Here is a 22,359-nt window from a genome sequence, read left to right as displayed (position 1 = left end):
AGTGTCACCATGGTGACAGTATTGGGCTCTTAATCTAGAGATCTTGATCACCACTACAATTTTGACCCATTGCTCCACTTTCAGCGCCTTAGTGTGGCGATCCAGAGAGGAAATGCTCACTGCATCCATGGCTCCAGCCTGCCATCTGAAGAGCTGGAGGAACTCTAGAACCTGTGATGAGTAGCCTTGTACAAAGCATGTAACCAATGTTGTAACCCTTTTTGTGTAATGAAATATTAAAATAAAGTTACACACATACTAAAAGAATAGGGTGGTAGACAAGATGAAAGTGTTCAGTGAGGATCCACAAGGTCTTCTCTGAGTACTCTTTATTTTCTTCTCCGTGGCTGTGTCCCTACACTTGCACAAGAGGTGGTACCCCTTTTAGGTTTAATAAAAAATTATATATATATATATATATATATATATATATATATATATATATATATATATATATATATATATATATATATATAAATATATATATATATATATATATATATATATATATATATATATATATATATATATATATATATGAATGAAAACTCACACCCCAGAAGTGACTCGAACCCATACTCCCAGAAGCAACGCAACTGGTAACTACAGGGCGCCTTAATCCGCTTGACCATCACGGCCGTCAAAAGGAAGTGATAGCCGAGGCTATTTGAGCCACTTCCCCGACGGCAACTCGGATGGTAATCTTGGGCATAGCATTTCACCAAATCACCTCATTCTTTGTGAGTTTTCATTCGCATATAGTCCTGGGGACCATTCAGGCTTGTTCGCATATATATATATATATATATATATATATATAAATATATATATATATATATATATATATATATATATATATATATATATATATATATATATATATATATATATATATATAAATTATTAAATATGACCGAAAAAGTAAGATTAATAATTCTAACACGAATTTTCTCAATCTTTCGTACATTTCTTTTCACTGTTGGAGGTAAATCAAAAATCAATTCTCCAAAATTCATTTTTATTTCTATTTTTGGAGAATTGATTTTTGATTTACCTCCAACAGTGAAAAGAAATGTACGAAAGATTGAGAAAATTCGTGTTAGAATTATTAATCTTACTTTTTCGGTCATATTTAATAATATATGTCTACAGGAAAGACTGCTACCAAAATATACCAATATATATAAATATATATAAATATATATATATAAATGTATATATATATATATATATAAATATATATATATATATATATATAAATATATATATATATATAAATATATATATATAAATATATATATATAAATATATATATATATATATATATATATATATATATATATATATATATATATATATATATATATATATATATATATATATATATATATATATATATATATATATATATATATATATATATTAGTATATTTTGGTAGCAGTCTTTCCTGTAGACATATATTATTAAATATGACCGAAAAAGTAAGATTAATAATTCTAACACGAATTTTCTCAATCTTTCGTACATTACGCTTCACTGTTGGAGGTAAATCAAAAATCACTTCTCCAAAATTCATTTTTATTTCTAGTCTGACGCGACACGGGCGCGTTTCGTAAAACTTATTACATTTTCAAAGACTTCACAAATACACAACTGATTAGAACTTACGTCTCTCTGATATTATATCTACATTTGAGTGAGGTGGGAAGGGTGATGTGGCATTAACACAAGACAGAACAGGAGGGGATATTAATAGGGTATTAAAAGTATCAACACAAGACAGAACAGAAACAATGGGTCTTGAATAGAAGTGTTTGTAGAAAGCCTATTGGTCCATATTTCTTGATGCTTCTATATTGGAGCGGAGTCTTGAGGTGGGTAGAATATAGTTGTGCAATAATTGGCTGTTGATTGCTGGTGTTGACTTCTTGATGTGTAGTGCCTGGCAAACGTCAAGCCGCCTGCTATCGCTGTATCTATCGATGATTTCTGTGTTGTTTACTAGGATTTCTCTGGCGATGGTTTGGTTATGGGAAGAGATTATATGTTCCTTAATGGAGCCCTGTTGCTTATGCATCGTTAAACGCCTAGAAAGAGATGTTGTTGTCTTGCCTATATACTGGGTTTTTTGGAGCTTACAGTCCCCAAGTGGGCATTTGAAGGCATAGACGACGTTAGTCTCTTTTAAAGCGTTCTGTTTTGTGTCTGGAGAGTTTCTCATGAGTAGGCTGGCCGTTTTTCTGGTTTTATAGTAAATCGTCAGTTGTATCCTCTGATTTTTGTCTGTAGGGATAACGTTTCTATTAACAATATCTTTCAGGACCCTTTCCTCCGTTTTATGAGCTGTGGAAAAGAAGTTCCTGTAAAATAGTCTAATAGGGGGTATAGGTGTTGTGTTAGTTGTCTCTTCAGAGGTTGCATGGCTTTTCACTTTCCTTCTTATGATGTCTTCGATGAAACCATTGGAGAAGCCGTTATTGACTAGGACCTGCCTTACCCTACAGAGTTCTATTATCTTTATCATGAGTTTATTATCTGCTATCAGACAAATAGTGCGTTATTTTCTTCTGAACCATCATGACTTGCCCTTTTCCAACAGATTCATCTTCCTTCTTGACTATCTTCAAATTATTTCTTTCTTCTTTTCTATTTGATGGCTTCAAAATAATGGACGTCTTCGACCCTTCTAAGATATGATCTTTGGGAACCCTGATGAAGGTACTTGCTTCAGCAGTAAGTAGACACTGATGTGCTGAAAATTTGGAAAACATAACATATATAATAAATATATATTTCTTGCAAAAAACAAAACACCAAAATCACAGAAATTTGGAACCATAATAGTCTGTAGACAGAGGCCACCAGGCATTACAACAATCGGTAGACAACCAAGAAGGGCAATTGTGGTGCCACAATGGTTTCCAAGAATCCTAGCATAGATTATTTGAGTTAAAATTGGTTTACTTTTACCAAGGGGCCATTTGGAGGTAGGCCCACCCCAGTACCCACTGTGTGTGTATTCTTCCAAATAGTGTAGAGGTGCCATAGGCACAATCAGAGCACTGTATAAACATCAGAGGTCCGCGGTTGTTCAACGTCCTCCCAGCGACTATAAGAAATATTGCCGGAACAACCGTGGACATCTTCAAGAGAAAACTGGACTGTTTTCTAAGAGAAGTTCCAGATCAGCCGAGCTGTGGTGGGTATGTGGCCCTGCGGGCCGCTCCAAGCAACAGCCTGGTGGACAAAACACTCACAAGTTGAGCCTGGCCTTGGGCCGGGCTTGAGAAGTAGAAGGATTCCCAGAACCCCATCAAGCAGGTGTAATGTACTCAGGTAACTAGTGCCCAGACACAGAAACTAGACACCAAACTAGACACAGACACTAGACAGAGTTCCACATAAGAGGTTGTTCTGGAAACTGGAAAATATTGGAGGAGTGACAGGTACGCTTCTAACATAGATGAAAAATTTTCTGACTGATAGAAAAATGAGGGCTGTGATCAGAGGCAATGTATCGGACTGGAGAAATGTCACAAGTGGAGTACCACAGGGTTCAGTTCTTGCACCAGTGATGTTTATTGTCTACATAAATGATCTACCAGTTGGTATACAGAATTATATGAACATGTTTGCTAATGATGCTAAGATAATAGGAAGGATAAGAAACTTAGATGACTGTCATGCCCTTCAAGAAGACCTGGACAAAATAAGTACATGGAGCGCCATTTGGCAAATGGAATTTAATGTTAATAAATGCCATGTTATGGAATGTGGAATAGGAGAACATAGACCCCACACAACCTATATATTATGTGAGAAATCTTTAAAGAATTCTGATAAAGAAAGAGATCTAGGGGTGGTTCTAGATAGAAAACTATCACCTGAGGACCACATAAAGAATATTGTGCCAGGAGCCTATGCCACGCCTTCTAACTTCAGAATTGCTTTTAAATACATGGATGGCGATATACTAAAGAAATTGTTCACGACCTTTGTTAGGCCAAAGCTAGAATATGCAGCAGTTGTGTGGTGCCCATATCTTAAGAAGCACATCAACAAACTGGAAAAGGTGCAAAGACATGCTACTAAGTGGCTCCCAGAACTGAAGGGCAAGAGCTACGAGGAGAGGTTAGAGGCATTAAATATGCCAAAACTAGAAGACAGAAGAAAAAGAGGTGATATGATCACTACATACAAAATAGTAACAGGAATTGATAAAATGGATAGGGAAGATTTCTTGAGACCTGGAACGTTAAGAACAAGAGGTCATAGATATAAACTAGCTAAACACAGATGCCGAAGAAATATAAGAAAATTCACTTTCGCAAACAGAGTGGTAGACGGTTGGAACAAGTTAGGGGAGAAGGTGGTGGAAGCCAAGACCGTCAGTAGTTTCAAAGCGTTATATGACAAAGAGTGCTGGGAAGACGGGACACCACGAGCGTAGCTCTCATCCTGTAACTACACTTAGGTAATTACACTTAGGTAATTACCTCAACTGTAAGATAACTAGTGGGAAAATGCAAGTAATGCAATCTAACAAGTGAACAAAACAAATTAAGAGTGCGACACGTGGTAGCAACACTGCTACTATGAAAACACCCACTACTCCATCGACCGGGATAATTTTTTAGCAAGAGGAGGAGGAGAAGAATGGCTAAAAATGACCAGACTCTACCACCAACTCGGTCAAATGCTAGAGAGGACGCAAACACAGTGGCCTCCTTACCAGAGCCTCAGATATTATCACGAAGTAAGGCATCCAGCACTTTCACTAACACGATAACATCATTTATATTTGCCAACATCCAGGGTATAAAAACACGCAAATCCAAGAAAGTTCACTTTATAGATGGTCTCCTTCATGAGGCAAATGCAGTGTTTGCAGCCCTAACAGAAACCAACACAAAGGACTAGCTCTCTGGCTCTCTGCACGTATTCGCAGTTTGATATTACGACTTTTTATCCCCATCATATGCCAAGTACTGAAAGCGGCAGTGAGTCACATTTTGCACAAACTGCCCTGCAGTTTTCAAAATATCCCAAACATCCCAATTTCGAGGCCTGAGCCATATTTTGGAGCCAAATTCTGGCTCTTTGCACGTATTCGCAGTTTGAAAATACGACTTTTTATACCCAACATATGCCAAGTACTAAAAGCGGCATTGAGTCACATTTGGCACAAACTCCCTTGCAGTTTTCAAAATGTCCCAAACATCCCAATTTCGAGGCGTGAGCCATATTTTGGAGCCAAATTCTGGATCTCTGCACGTATTCGCAGTTTGAAAATACCACTTTTTATACCCAACATATGCCAAGTACTAAAAGCGGCATGGAGTCACATTTGGCACAAACTCCCTTGCAGTTTTCAAAATATCCCAAACATCCCAATTTCGAGGCCTGAGCCATAATTTGGAGCCAAATTCTGGCTCTCTGCACGTATTCGCAGTTTGAAATTACGACTTTTTTATACCCAACATATGCCAAGTACTGAAAGCGGCGTTTGGTCATATTTGGCTCAAACACCCCTGCAGTTTTCAAAATATCCCAAACATCCCAATTTCGAGGCCTGAACTATATTTTGGAGCCAAATTCTTGCTCTCTGCACGTATTCACAATTTGAAAATTTGACTTTTTATACCCAACTTATGCCAAGTACTAAAAGCGGCAGTGAGTCACATTTTGCACAAACTCACCTGCAGTTTCAAAATATCCAAAACATCGATATTTCGAGGCCTGAGCCATATTTTGAAGCCAAATTCTGCTTCTCTGCACGTATTCGCAGTTTGATATTACAAATTTTTTATACCCAACATATGCAAAGTACTGAAAGCGGGTTTTGGTCACATTTGTCCCAAACCTCCCTGCAGTTTTCAAAATATCCCAAACATCCCAATATCGAGGCCTGAGCCATATTTTGGAGCCAAATTCTGGCTCTCTGCACGTATTCGCAGTTTGAAATTACGATTTTTTATACGGAACATATGCCAAGTACTGAAAGCAGTGTTTGGTCACATTTGTCCCAAACCTCCCTGCAGTTTTCAAAATATCCCAAACATCCCAATTTCGAGGGCTGAGCCATATTTTGGAGCCAAATTCTGGCTTTATGCAAGTATTCGCAGTTTGAAATTACGACTTTATATACCCAAAATATGCCAAGTCATGAAAGTGGCAGCGAGTTACATTTCGAACAAACTTCCCCTGAAGTTTTCGAAATATCCCAAATATCCCAATTTCGAAGCCTGAGCCATATTTTGGAGCCAAATTCTGGCTCTCTGCACGTATTCGCACTTTGAAATTACGACTTTTTATACCCAACATATGCCACGTACTGAAAGCGGCGTTTGGTCATATTTGTCCAAAATCCCCCTGCAGTTTTCAAAATATCTCAAACATTCCAATTTCGAGGCATGAGCCATATTTTGGAGCCAAATTCAGGCTCTATGCACGTATTCGCAGTTTGAAAATACGACTTTTTATACCAACATATGCCAAGTCCTGAAAGCGGCAGTGAGTCACATTTTGCACAAACTCCCCTGTAGTTTTAAGAATATCCCATACATCTCAATTTGGAGGCCTGATCCATATTTTGGAGCGAAATTCTGGCTCTCTGCACGTATTCACAATTTGAAAATACGACTTTTTATACCCCAACTTATGCCAAGTACTAAAAGCGGCAGTGAGTCACATTTTGCACAAACTCACCTGCAGTTTTAAAAATATCCCAAACATCCCAATTTCGAGGCCTGAACCATATTTTGGAGCCAAATTCTTGCTCTCTGCACGTATTCACAATTTGAAAATTTGACTTTTTATACCCAACTTATGCCAAGTACTAAAAGCAGCAGTGAGTCACATTTTGCACAAATTCACCTGCAGTTTTCAAAATATCCAAAACATCGATATTTCGAGGCCTGAGCCATATTTTGAAGCCAAATTCTGCTTCTCTGCACGTATTCGGAGTTTGAAATTACGACTTTTTTATACCCAACATATGCAAAGTACTGAAAGCGGCGTTTGGTCACATTTGTCCCAAACCTCCCTGCAGTTTTCAAAATATCCCAAACATCCCAATATCGAGGCCTGAGCAACATTTTGGAGCCAAATTTTTGATCTTTGCACGTATTCGCAGTTTGAAATTACGATTTTTTTTACGGAACATATGCCAAGTACTAAAAGCAGCATTGAGTCACATTTGTCACAAACTCCCTTGCAGTTTTCAAAATATCCCAAACATCCCAATTTCGAGGCGTGAGCCATATTTTGGAGCCAAATTCTGGATCTCTGCACGTATTCGCAGTTTGAAATTGCGACTTTTTTTATATCCAACATATGCCAAGTACTGAAAGCGGCGTTTGGTCACATATGTCCCAAACCCCCCTGCAGTTTTCAAAATATCCCAAACATCCCAATTTAGAGGCCTGAGCCATAATTTGGAGCCAAATTCTGGCTCTCTGAACGTATTCGCAGTTTGAAATTGCGACTTTTTTATACCCAACATATGCCAAGTTCTAAAAGCGGCGTTTGGTCACATATGTCCCAAACGCCCCTGCAGTTTACAAAATATCCCAAACATCCCAATATCGAGGCCTGAGCCATATTTTGGAGCCAAATTCTGGCTCTTTGCACGTATTCGCAGTTTGAAATTACGACTTTTTATACGGAACATATGCCAAGTACTGAAAGCAGCATTTGGTCACATTTGTTCCAAACCTCCCTGCAGTTTACAAAATATCCCAAACATCCCAATATCGAGGCCCGAGCCATATTTTGGAGCCAAATTCTGGCTCTATGCACGTATTCGCAGTTTGAAATTACGACTTTTTATACCCAACATATGCCAAGTCTTGAAAGTGGCAATGGGTCACATTTTGCACAAAATTCCCCCGGCAGTTTTCGAAATATCCCAAATATCCCAATTTCGAGGCCTGAGCCATATTTTGGAGCCAAATTCTGGCTCTCTACACGTATTCGAAGTTTGAAATTACGTCTTTTTATACCCAACATACGCCACGTACTGAAAGCGGCGTTTGGTCATATTTGTCCAAAACCCCCCTGCAGTTTTCAAAATATCTCAAACATTCCAATTTCGAGGCATGAGCCATATTTTGGAGCCAAATTCAGGCTCTAAGCACGTATTCGCAGTTTGAAAATACGACTTTTTATACCCAACATATGCCAAGTCCTGAAAGCGGCAGTGAGTCACATTTGCACAAACTCCCCTGTAGTTTTAAAAATATCCCAAACATCTCAATTTCGAGGCCTTATCCATATTTTGGAGCGAAATTCTGGCTCTCTGCACGTATTCACAATTTGAAAATACGACTTTTTATACCCCAACTTATGCCAAGAACTAAAAGCGGCAGTGAGTCACATTTTGCACAAACTCACCTGCAGTTTTCAAAATATCCAAAACATCGATATTTCGACGCCTGAGCCATATTTTGAAGCCAAATTCTGCTTCTCTGCACGTATTCGCAGTTGGTAATTACGACTTTTTTATACCCAACATATGCAAAGTACGGAAAGCGGCGTTTGGTCACATTTGTCCCAAACCTCCCTGCAGTTTTCAAAATATCCCAAACATCCCAATTTCGAGGACTGAGCCATATTTTGGAGCCAAATTCTGGCTCTATGCACGTATTCGCAGTTTGAAATTACGAATTTTTATACCCAACATATGCCAAGTCTTGAAAGTGGCAGTGAGTCACATTTTGAACAAACTCCCCCTGCAGCTTTCGAAATATCTCAAATATCCCAATTTCGATGCCTGAGCCATATTTTGGAGCCAAATTCTGGCTCTCTGCACGTGTTCGCAGTTTGAAATTACGACTTTTTATACCCAACATATGCCAAGTACGTAAAACGGCGTTTGGTCATATTTGTCCCAAACCCCCCTGCAGTTTTCAAAATATCTCAAACATTCCAATTTCGAGGCATGAGCCATATTTTGGAGCCAAATTCAGGCTCTAAGCACGTATTCGCAGTTTGAAAATACGACTTTTTATACCCAACATATGCCAAGTCCTGAAAGCGGCAGTGAGTCACATTTTGCACAAACTTCCCTGCAGTTTTCAAAATATCCTAAATATCCCGATATCGAGGCCTGAGCAATATTTTGGAGCCAAATTTTGGATCTTTGCACGTATTCGCAGTTTGAAATTACGAATTTTTTTACGGAACATATGCCAAGTACTGAAAGCGGCGTTTGGTCATATTTGTCCCAAACCCCCCTGCAGTTTTCAAAATATCCCAAACATCCCAATTTCGAGGCCTGAGCCAAATTCTGGCTCTCTGTACGTATTCACATTTGAAATTACGACTTTTTATACCCAACATATGCGAAGTGCTGAAAGCAGCGTTTGGTCACATTTGTCCCAAACCTCCTTGCTGTCTTCAAAATATCCCAAACATCCCAATACCGAGGCCTGAGCCATATTTTGGAGACAAATTCTGGCTCTCTGCACGTATTCGCAGTTTGATATTACGACTTTTTATACCCAACATATGCCAAGTACTGAAAGCAGCAGTGAGTCACATTTTGCACAAACTCCTCTGCAGTTTTCAAAATATCCCAAACATCCCAATTCGAGGCCCGAGCCATATTTTGGAGCCAAATTCAGGCCCTTTGCACGTATTCGCAGGTTGAAATTACGAATTTTTATACCCAACATATGCCAAGTACTGAAAGCGGCTTTTGGTCATATTTGTCCCAAACTCCCCACCAGTTTTCAAAATATCCCAAACATCCCAATTTCGAGGCTTGAGCTATATTTTGGAGCCAAATTCTGGCTCTCTGCACGTATTCGCAGTTTGAAATTGCGATTTTTTTATACCCAACATATGCCAAGTACTGAAAGCAGTGTTTTGTCATACTTGTCCCAAACCCCCCTGCAGTTTTCAAAATATCCCAAACTTCCCAATTTCGAGGCCTGAACGATATTTTGGAGCCAAATTCTGGCTCTCTGCACGTATTCGCAGTTTGAAATTACGACTTTTTATACCCAACATGTGCCGAGTACTGAAAGCGGTAGTGAGTCACATTTTGCACAAACTCCCCTGCAGTTTTACAATATCCCAAACATCCCAATTTCGAGGCATGAGCCAAATTCTTGTTCTCTGCACGTATTTGCAGTTTGAAATTACGAATTTTTATACGGAACAAATGCCAAGTACTGAAAGCTGCGTTTGGTCATATTTGTCCCAAACTCCCCTGCAGTTTTCAAAATATCCCAAACATCCCAATTTCGAGGTCTGAGCCATATTTTGGAGTAAAATTCTGGCTCTCTGCACGTATTCGCAGTTTGAAATAACGACTTTTTATACCCAACATATGCCAAACACTGAAAGTGGCAGTGAGTCACATTTTGCACAAACTTCCCTGCAGTTTTCAAAATAACCCAAATTTCCCAATTTCGAGGCCTGAGCAATATTTTGGAGCCAAATTTTGGATCTTTGCACGTATTCGCAGTTTGAAAATACAATTTTTTTTACGGAACATATGCCAAGTACTGAAAGCGGCGTTTGGTCATATTTGTCCCAAACCCCCCTGCAGTTTTGAAAATATCACAAACATTAAAATTTCGAGGACTGAGCCAAATTTTGGAGTAAAATTCTGGCTCTCTGCACGTATTCACAGTTTGAAATAACGACTTTTTAAACCCAACATATGCCAAGCACTAAAAGCGGCAGTGAGTCACATTTTGCACAAACATCCCTGCAGTTTTCAAAATATCCCAAATATCCCGATATCGAGACCTGAGCAATATTTTGGAGCCAAATTTTGGATCTTTGCACGTATTCGCAGTTTGAAATTACGAATTTTTTAACGGAACATATGCCAAGTACTAAAAGCGGCATTGAGTCACATTTGTCACAAACTCCCTTGCAGTTTTCAAAATATCCCAAACATCCCAATTTCGAGGCGTGAGCCATATTTTGGAGCCAAATTCTGGATCTCTGCACGTATTCGCAGTTTGAAATTGCGACTTTTTTTATATCCAACATATGCCAAGTACTAAAAGCGGCGTTTGGTCACATATGTCCCAAACCCCCCTGCAGTTTTCAAAATATCCCAAACATCCCAATTTAGAGGCCTGAGCCATAATTTGGAGCCAAATTCTGGCTCTCTGAACGTATTCGCAGTTTGAAATTGCGACTTTTTTATACCCAACATATGCCAAGTACTGAAAGCGGCGTTTGGTCATATTTGGCCCAAACCCCGCTGCAGTTCTCAAAATATCCCAAACATCCTAATTTCGAGGCCTGAACCATATTTTGGAGCCAAATTCTTGCTCCCTGCACGTATTCACAATTTGAAAATACGACTTTTTATACCCAACTTATGCAAAGTACTAAAAGCGGCAGTGAGTCACATTTTGCACAAACTCACCTGCAGTTTTCAAAATATCCCAAAAATCCCAATATCGAGGCCTGAGCCATATTTTGGAGCCAAATTCTGGCTCTTTGCACATATTCGCAGTTTGAAATTACGACTTTTTATACGGAACATATGCCAAGTACTGAAAGCAGCATTTGGTCACATTTGTTCCAAACCTCCCTGCAGTTTTCAAAATATCCCAAACATCCCAATTTCGAGGCCTGAGCCATATTTTGGAGCCAAATTCTGGCTCTATGAACGTATTAACAGTTTGAAATTTCGACTTTTTATACCCAACATATGCCAAGTCTTGAAAGTGGCAGTGGGTCACATTTTGCACAAACTCCCCCTGCAGTTTTCGAAATATCCCAAATATCCCAATTTCGAGGCCTGAGCCATATTTTGGAGCCAAATTCTGGCTCTCTGCACGTATTCGCAGTTTGAAATTACGACTTTTTATACCCAACATATGCCACGTATGTAAAGCGGCGTTTGGTCATATTTGTCCAAAACCCCCCTGCAGTTTTCAAAATATCACAAACATCCCAATTTCGAGGACTGAGCCATATTTTTGAGTAAGATTCTGGCTCTCTGCACGTATTCGCAGTTTGAAATAACGAATTTTTATACCCAACATATGCCAAGCACTGAAAGCGGCAGTGAGTCACATTTTGCACAAACTTCCCTGCAGTTTTCAAAATAACCTAAATATCCCGATATCGAGGCCTGAGCAATATTTTGGAGCCAAATTTATGATCTTTGCACGTATTCGCAGTTTGAAATTACGAATTTTTTTACGGAACATATGCCAAGTACTAAAAGCGGCATTGAGTCACATATGTCACAAACTCCCTTGCAGATTTCAAAATATCCCAAACATCCCAATTTCGAAGCGTGAGCCATATTTTGGAGCCAAATTCTGGATCTCTCCACGTATTCGCAGTTTGAAATTGCGACTTTTTTATATCCAACATATGCCAAGTACTGAAAGCGGCGTTTGGTCACATATGTCCCAAACCCCCCTGCAGTTTTAAAAAAAACCCAAACATCCCAATTTAGAGGCCTGAGCCATAATTTGGAGCCAAATTCTGGCTCTCTGAACGTATTCGCAGTTTGAAATTGCGACTTTTTATACCCAACATATGCCAAGTTCTAAAAGCGGCGTTTGGTCACATATGTCCCAAACGCCCCTGCAGTTTACAAAATATCCCAAACATCCCAATATCGAGGCCTGAGCCATATTTTGGAGCCAAATTCTGGCTCTTTGCACGTATTCGCAGTTTGAAATTACGACTTTTTATACGGAACATATGCCAAGTACTGAAAGCAGCATTTGGTGACATTTGTTCCAAACCTCCCTGCAGTTTACAAAATATCCCAAACATCCCAATATCGAGGCCCGAGCCATATTTTGGAGCCAAATTCTGGCTCTATGCACGTATTCGCAGTTTGAAATTACGACTTTTTATTCCCAACATATGCCAAGTCTTGAAAGTGGCAATGGGTCACATTTTGCACAAATTCCCCCGGCAGTTTTCGAAATATCCCAAATATCCCAATTTCGAGGCCTGAGCCATATTTTGGAGCCAAATTCTGGCTTTCTACACGTATTCGAAGTTTGAAATTACGACTTTTTATACCCAACATACGCCACGTACTGAAAGCGGCGTTTGGTCATATTTGTCCAAAACCCCCCTGCAGTTTTCAAAATATCTCAAACATTCCAATTTCGAGGCATGAGCCATATTTTGGAGCCAAATTCAGGCTCTATGCACGTATTCGCAGTTTGAAAATACGACTTTTTATACCCAACATATGCCAAGTCCTGAAAGCGGCAGTGAGTCACATTTTGCACAAACTCCCCTGTAGTTTTAAAAATATCCCAAACATCTCAATTTCGAGGCCTTATCCATATTTTGGAGCGAAATTCTGGCTCTCTGCACGTATTCACAATTTGAAAATACGACTTTTTATACCCCAACTTATGCCAAGAACTAAAAGCGGCAGTGAGTCACATTTTGCACAAACTCACCTGCAGTTTTCAAAATATCCAAAACATCGATATTTCGACGCCTGAGCCATATTTTGAAGCCAAATTCTGCTTCTCTGCACGTATTCGCAGTTGGTAATTACGACTTTTTTATACCCAACATATGCAAAGTACGGAAAGCGGCGTTTGGTCACATTTTTCCCAAACCTCCCTGCAGTTTTCAAAATATCCCAAACAACCCAATATCGAGGCCTGAGCCATATTTTGGAGCCAAATTCTGGCTCTCTGCACGTATTCGCAGTTTGAAATTACGACTTTTTATACGGAACATATGCCAAGTACTGAAAGCAGTGTTTGGTCACATTTGTCCCAAACCTCCCTGCAGTTTTCAAAATATCCCAAACATCCCAATTTCGAGGACTGAGCCATATTTTGGAGCCAAATTCTGGCTCTATGCACGTATTCGCAGTTTGAAATTACGAATTTTTATACCCAACATATGCCAAGTCTTGAAAGTGGCAGTGAGTCACATTTTGAACAAACTCCCCCTGCAGCTTTCGAAATATCTCAAATATCCCAATTTCGATGCCTGAGCCATATTTTGGAGCCAAATTCTGGCTCTCTGCACGTGTTCGCAGTTTGAAATTACGACTTTTTATACCCAACATATGCCACGTACGTAAAGCGGCGTTTGGTCATATTTGTCCCAAACCCCCCTGCAGTTTTCAAAATATCACAAACATCCCAATTTCGAGGACTGAGCAATATTTTGGAGCCAAATTCTGGCTCTCTGAACGTATTCGGGGTTTGAAATTACGACTTTTTTATACCCAACATATGCGAAGTACTGTAAGCGGCGTTTGGTCACATTTGTCCCAAACCTCCCTGAAGTTTACAAAATATCCCAAACATCCCAATTCGAGGCCCGAGCCATATTTTGGAGCCAAATTCAGGCTCTTTGCACGTATTCGCAGTTTGAAATTACGAATTTTTATACCCAACATATGCCGAGTACTGAAAGCGGTAGTGAGTCACATTTTGCACAAACTCCCCTGCAGTTTTACAATATCCCAAACATCCCAATTTCGAGGCATGAGCCAAATTCTTGTTCTCTGCACGTATTTGCAGTTTGAAATTACGAATTTTTATACGGAACAAATGCCAAGTACTGAAAGCTGCGTTTGGTCATATTTGTCCCAAACCCCCCTGCAGTTTTCAAAATATCCCAAACATCCCAATTTCGAGGTCTGAGCCATATTTTGGAGTAAAATTCTGGCTCTCTGCACGTATTCGCAGTTTGAAATAACGACTTTTTATACCCAACATATGCCAAACACTGAAAGCGGCAGTGAGTCACATTTTGCACCAACTTCCCTGCAGTTTTCAAAATATCCCAAATTTCCCAATTTCGAGGCCTGAGCAATATTTTGGAGACAAATTTTGGATCTTTGCACGTATTCGCAGTTTGAAAATACAAATTTGTTTACGGAACATATGCCAAGTACTGAAAGCGGCGTTTGGTCATATTTGTCCCAAACCCCCCTGCATTTTTCAAAATATCACAAACATTAAAATTTCGAGGACTGAGCCAAATTTTGGAGAAAAATTCTGGCTCTCTGCACGTATTCACAGTTTGAAATAACGACTTTTTATACCCAACATATGCCAAGTACTGAAAGCGGCGTTTGGTCATATTTGGCCCAAACCCCCCCAGCAGTTCTCAAAATATCCAAAACATCCTAATTTCGAGGCCTGAACCATATTTTGGAGCCAAATTCTTGCTCTCTGCACGTATTCACAATTTGAAAATACGACTTTTTATACCCAACTTATGCCAAGTACTAAAAGCGGCAGTGAGTCACATTTTGCACAAACTCACCTGCAGTTTTCAACATATCCCAAACATCCATATTTCGAGGTCTGAGACATATTTTGAAGCCAAATTCTGCTTCTCTGCACGTATTCGCTGTTTGAAATTATGACTTTTTTATACCCAACATATACGAAGTACTGAAACCTGCGTTTGGTCATATTTGTCCCAAACCTCCCTGCAGTTTACAAAATATCCCAAACATCCCAATATCGAGGCCTGAGCCATATTTTGGAGCCAAATTCTGGCTCTTTGCACGTATTCGCAGTTTGAAATTACGACTTTTTATACGGAACATATGCCTAGTACTGAAAGCAGCATTTGGTCACATTTGTTCCAAACCTCCCTGCAGTTTTCAAAATATCCCAAACATCCCAATTTCGAGGCCTGAGCCATATTTTGGAGCCAAATTCTGGCTCTTTGAACGTATTAACAGTTTGAAATTACGACTTTTTATACCCAACATATGCCAAGTCTTGAAAGTGGCAGTGGGTCACATTTTGCACAAACTCCCCCTGCAGTTTTCGAAATATCCCAAATATCCCAATTTCGAGGCCTGAGCCATATTTTGGAGCCAAATTTTGGCTCTCTGCACGTATTCGCAGTTTGAAATTACGACTTTTTATACCCAACATATGCCATGTACGTAAAGCGGCGTTTGGTCATATTTGTCCCAAACCCCCCTGCAGTTTTCAAAATATCACAAACATCCCAATTTCGAGGACTGAGCCATATTTTGGAGTAAAATTCTGGCTCTCTGCACGTATTCGCAGTTTGAAATAACAAATATTTATACCCAACATATGCCAAGCACTGAAAGCGGCAGTGAGTCACATTTTGCACAAACTTCCCTGCAGTTTTCAAAATAACCTAAATATCCCGATATCGAGGCCTGAGCAATATTTTGGAGCCAAATTTTGGATCTTTGTACGTATTCGCAGTTTGAAATTACGAATTTTTTTACGGAATATATGCCAAGTACTGAAAGCGGCGTTTGGTCATATTTGTCCCAAATCCCCCTGCAGTTTTCAAAATATCCCAAACATCCCAATTTCGAGGCCTGAGCCAAATTCTGGCTCTCTGCACGTATTCGCATTTGAAATTACGACTTTTTATACCCAACATATGCGAAGTGCTGAAAGCAGCGTTTGGTCACATTTGTCCCAAACCTCCCTGCTGTCTTCATAATATCCCAAACATCCCAATACCGAGGCCTGAGCCATATTTTGGAGCCAAATTCTGGCTCTCTGCACGTATTCGCAGTTTGATATTACGACTTTTTATACCCAACATATGCCAAGTACTGAAAGCAGCAGTGAGTCACATTTTGCACAAACTCCTCTGCCGTTTTCAAAATATCCCAAACATCCCAATTTCGAGGCCTGAGCAATATTTTGGAGCCAAATTTTGGCTCTCTGAACGTATTCGGGGTTTGAAATTACGACTTTTTTATACCCAACATATGCGAAGTACTGTAAGCGGCGTTTGGTCACATTTGTCCCAAACCTCCCTGATGTTTACAAAATATCCCAAACATCCCAATTAGAGGCCCGAGCCATATTTTGGAGCCAAATTCAGGCTCTTTGCACGTATTCGCAGTTTGAAATTACGAATTTTTATACCCAACATATGCCGAGTACTGAAAGCGGTAGTGAGTCACATTTTGCACAAACTAACCTGCAGTTTTACAATATCCCAAACATCCCAATTTCGAGGCATGAGCCAAATTCTTGTTCTCTGCACGTATTTGCAGTTTGAAATTACGAATTTTTATACGGAACAAATGCCAAGTACTGAAAGCTGCGTTTGGTCATATTTGTCCCAAACCCCCCTGCAGTTTTCAAAATATCCCAAACATCCCAATTTCGAGGTCTGAGCCATATTTTGGAGTAAAATTCTGGCTCTCTGCACGTATTCGCAGTTTGAAATAACGACTTTTTATACCCAACATATGCCAAACACTGAAAGCGGCAGTGAGTCACATTTTGCACCAACTTCCCTGCAGTTTTCAAAATATCCCAAATTTCCCAATTTCGAGGCCTGAGCAATATTTTGGAGACAAATTTTGGATCTTTGCACGTATTCGCAGTTTGAAAATACAAATTTGTTTACGGAACATATGCCAAGTACTGAAAGCGGCGTTTGGTCATATTTGTCCCAAACCTCCTGCATTTTTCAAAATATCACAAACATTAAAATTTCGAGGACTGAGCCAAATTTTGGAGTAAAATTCTGGCTCTCTGCACGTATTCACAGTTTGAAATAACGACTTATTATACCCAACATATGCCAAGTACTGAAAGCGGCGTTTGGTCATATTTGGCCCAAACCCCCCAGCAGTTCTCAAAATATCCCAAACATCCTAATTTCGAGGCCTGAACCATATTTTGGAGCCAAATTCTTGCTCTCTGCACGTATTCACAATTTGAAAATACGACTTTTTATACCCAACTTATGCCAAGTACTAAAAGCGGCAGTGAGTCACATTTTGCACAAACTCACCTGCAGTTTTCAACATATCCCAAACATCCATATTTCGAGGTCTGAGACATATTTTGAAGCCAAATTCTGCTTCTCTGCACGTATTCGCAGTTTGAAATTATGACTTTTTTATACCCAACATATGCGAAGTACTGAAACCTGCGTTTGGTCATATTTGTCCCAAACCTCCCTGCAGTTTACAAAATATCCCAAACACCCCAATATCGAGGCCTGAGCCATATTTTGGAGCCAAATTCTGGCTCTTTGCACGTATTCGCAGTTTGAAATTACGACTTTTTATACGGAACATATGCCAAGTACTGAAAGCAGCATTTGGTCACATTTGTTCCAAACCTCCCTGCAGTTTTCAAAATATCCCAAACATCCCAATTTCGTGGCCTGAGCCATATTTTGGAGCCAAATTCTGGCTCTATGAACGTATTAACAGTTTGAAATTACGACTTTTTATACCCAACATATGCCAAGTCTTGAAAGTGGCAGTGGGTCACATTTTGCACAAACTCCCCCTGCAGTTTTCGAAATATCCCAAATATCCCAATTTCGAGGCCTGAGCCATATTTTGGAGCCAAATTCTGGCTCTCTGCACGTATTCGCAGTTTGAAATTACGACTTTTTATACCCAACATATGCCACGTATGTAAAGCGGCGTTTGGTCATATTTGTCCAAAACCCCCCTGCAGTTTTCAAAATATCACAAACATCCCAATTTCGAGGACTGAGCAATATTTTTGTGTAAGATTCTGGCTCTCTGCACGTATTCGCAGTTTGAAATAACGAATTTTTATACCCAACATATGCCAAGCACTGAAAGCGGCAGTGAGTCACATTTTGCACAAACTTCCCTGCAGTTTTCAAAATAACCTAAATATCCCGATATCGAGGCCTGAGCAATATTTTCGAGCCAAATTTATGATCTTTGCACGTATTCGCAGTTTGAAATTACGAATTTTTTTACGGAACATATGCCAAGTACTAAAAGCGGCATTGAGTCACATATGTCACAAACTCCCTTGCAGATTTCAAAATATCCCAATTTCGAAGCTTGAGCCATATTTTGGAGCCAAATTCTGGATCTCTCCACGTATTCGCAGTTTGAAATTGCGACTTTTTTTATATCCAACATATGCCAAGTACTGAAAGCGGCGTTTGGTCACATATGTCCCAAACCCCCCTGCAGTTTTCAAAAAAACCCAAACATCCCAATTTAGAGGCCTGAGCCATAATTTGGAGCCAAATTCTGGCTCTCTGAACGTATTCGCAGTTTGAAATTGCGACTTTTTTATACCCAACATATGCCAAGTACTGAAAGCGGCGTTTGGTCATATTTGGCCCAAACCCCCCAGCAGTTCTCAAAATATCCCAAACATTCTAATTTCGAGGCCTGAACCATATTTTGGAGCCAAATTCTGGCTCTCTGCACGTATTCGCAGTTTGAAATTACGACTTTTTATACCCAACATATGCCACGTACGTAAAGCGGCGTTTGGTCATATTTGTCCCAAACCCCCCTGCAGTTTTCAAAATATCACAAACCTCCCAATTTCGAGGACTGAGCCATATTTTGGAGTAAAATTCTGGCTCTCTGCACGTATTCGCAGTTTGAAATAACGAATATGTATACCCAACATATGCCAAGCACTGAAAGCGGCAGTGAGTCACATTTTGCACAAACTTCCCTGCAGTTTTCAAAATAACCTAAATATCCCGATATCGAGGCCTGAGCAATATTTTGGAGCCAAATTTTGGATCTTTGTACGTATTCGCAGTTTGAAATTACGAATTTTTTTACGGAATATATGCCAAGTACTGGAATCGGCGTTTGGTCACATTTGTCCCAAACCTCCCTGAAGTTTACAAAATATCCCAAACATCCCAATTCGAGGCCCGAGCCATATTTTGGAGCCAAATTCAGGCTCTTTTCACGTATTCGCAGTTTGAAATTACGAATTTTTATACCCAACATATGCCGAGTACTGAAAGCGGTAGTGAGTCACATTTTGCACAAACTCCCCTGCAGTTTTACAATATCCCAAACATCCCAATTTCGAGGCATGAGCCAAATTCTTGTTCTCTGCACGTATTTGCAGTTTGAAATTACGAATTTTTATACGGAACAAATGCCAAGTACTGAAAGCTGCGTTTGGTCATATTTGTCCCAAACCCCCCTGCAGTTTTCAAAATATCCCAAACATCCCAATTTCGAGGTCTGAGCCATATTTTGGAGTAAAATTCTGGCTCTTTGCACGTATTCGCAGTTTGAAATAACGACTTTTTATACCCAACATATGCCAAACACTGAAAGCGGCAGTGAGTCACATTTTGCACCAACTTCCATGCAGTTTTCAAAATATCCCAAATTTCCCAATTTCGAGGCCTGAGCAATATTTTTGAGACAAATTTTGGATCTTTGCACGTATTCGCAGTTTGAAAATACAAATTTGTTTACGGAACATATGCCAAGTTCTGAAAGCGGCGTTTGGTCATATTTGTCCCAAACCCCCCTGCATTTTTCAAAATATCACAAACATTAAAATTTCGAGGACTGAGCCAAATTTTGGAGTAAAATTCTGGCTCTCTGCACGTATTCACAGTTTGAAATAACGACTTTTTATACCCAACATATGCCAAGTACTGAAAGCGGCGTTTGGTCATATATGGCCCAAACCCCCCCAGCAGTTCTCAAAATATCCCAAACATCCTAATTTCGAGGCCTGAACCATATTTTGGAGCCAAATTCTTGCTCTCTGCACGTATTCACAATTTGAAAATACGACTTTTTATACCCAACTTATGCCAAGTACTAAAAGCGGCAGTGAGTCACATTTTGCACAAACTCACCTGCAGTTTTCAACATATCCCAAACATCCATATTTAGAGGTCTGAGACATATTTTGAAGCCAAATTCTGCTTCTCTGCACGTATTCGCAGTTTGAAATTATGACTTTTTTATACCCAACATATGCGAAGTACTGAAACCTGCGTTTGGTCATATTTGTCCCAAACCTCCCTGCAGTTTACAAAATATCCCAAACATCCCAATATCGAGGCCTGAGCCATATTTTGGAGCCAAATTCTGGCTCTTTGCACGTATTCGCAGTTTGAAATTACGACTTTTTATACGGAACATATGCCAAGTACTGAAAGCAGCATTTGGTCACATTTGTTCCAAACCTCCCTGCAGTTTTCAAAATATCCCAAACATCCCAATTTCGAGGCCTGAGCCATATTTTGGAGCCAAATTCTGGCTCTATGAACGTATTAACAGTTTGAAATTACGACTTTTTATACCCAACATATGCCAAGTCTTGAAAGTGGCAGTGGGTCACATTTTGCACAAACTCCCCCTGCAGTTTTCGAAATATCCCAAATATCCCAATTTCGAGGCCTGAGCCATATTTTGGAGCCAAATTTTGGCTCTCTGCACGTATTCGCAGTTTGAAATTACGACTTTTTATACCCAACATATGCCACGTACGTAAAGCGGCGTGTGGTCATATTTGTCCCAAACCCCCCTGCAGTTTTCAAAATATCACAAACATCCCAATTTCGAGGACTGAGCCATATTTTGGAGTAAAATTCTGGCTCTCTGCACGTATTCGCAGTTTGAAATAACGAATATTTATACCCAACATATGCCAAGCACTGAAAGCGGCAGTGAGTCACATTTTGCACAAACTTCCCTGCAGTTTTCAAAATAACCTAAATATCCCGATATCGAGGCCTGAGCAATATTTTGGAGTCAAATTTTGGATCTTTGTACGTATTCGCAGTTTCAAATTACGAATTTTTTTATGGAATATATGCCAAGTACTGAAAGCGGCGTTTGGTCATATTTGTCCCAAATCCCCCTGCAGTTTTCAAAATATCCCAAACATCCCAATTTCGAGGCCTGAGCCAAATTCTGGCTCTCTGCACGTATTCGCATTTGAAATTACGACTTTTTATACCCAACATATGCGAAGTGCTGAAAGCAGCGTTTGGTCACATTTGTCCCAAACCTCCCTGCTGTCTTCATAATATCCCAAACATCCCAATACCGAGGCCTGAGCCATATTTTGGAGCCAAATTCTGGCTCTCTGCATGTATTCGCAGTTTGATATTACGACTTTTTATACCCAACATATGCCAAGTACTGAAAGCAGCAGTGAGTCACATTTTGCACAAACTCCTCTGCCGTTTTCAAAATATCCCAAACATCCCAATTTCGAGGCCTGAGCAATATTTTGGAGCCAAATTTTGGCTCTCTGAACGTATTTCGGGTTTGAAATTACGACTTTTTTATACCCAACATATGCGAAGTACTGTAAGCGGCGTTTGGTCACATTTGTCCCAAACCTCCCTGATGTTTACAAAATATCCCAAACATCCCAATTCGAGGCCCGAGCCATATTTTGGAGCCAAATTCAGGCTCTTTGCACGTATTCGCAGTTTGAAATTACGAATTTTTATACCCAACAAATGCCGAGTACTGAAAGCGGTAGTGAGTCACATTTTGCACAAACTCCCCTGCAGTTTTACAATATCCCAAACATCCCAATTTCGAGGCATGAGCCAAATTCTTGTTCTCTGCACGTATTTGCAGTTTGAAATTACGAATTTTTATACGGAACAAA

Source organism: Procambarus clarkii, chromosome 47 (genome assembly GCF_040958095.1).
Source record: "Procambarus clarkii isolate CNS0578487 chromosome 47, FALCON_Pclarkii_2.0, whole genome shotgun sequence".
NCBI classification, from domain to species: domain Eukaryota; kingdom Metazoa; phylum Arthropoda; class Malacostraca; order Decapoda; family Cambaridae; genus Procambarus; species Procambarus clarkii.
Note: the sequence above shows the minus strand (reverse complement) of the source record.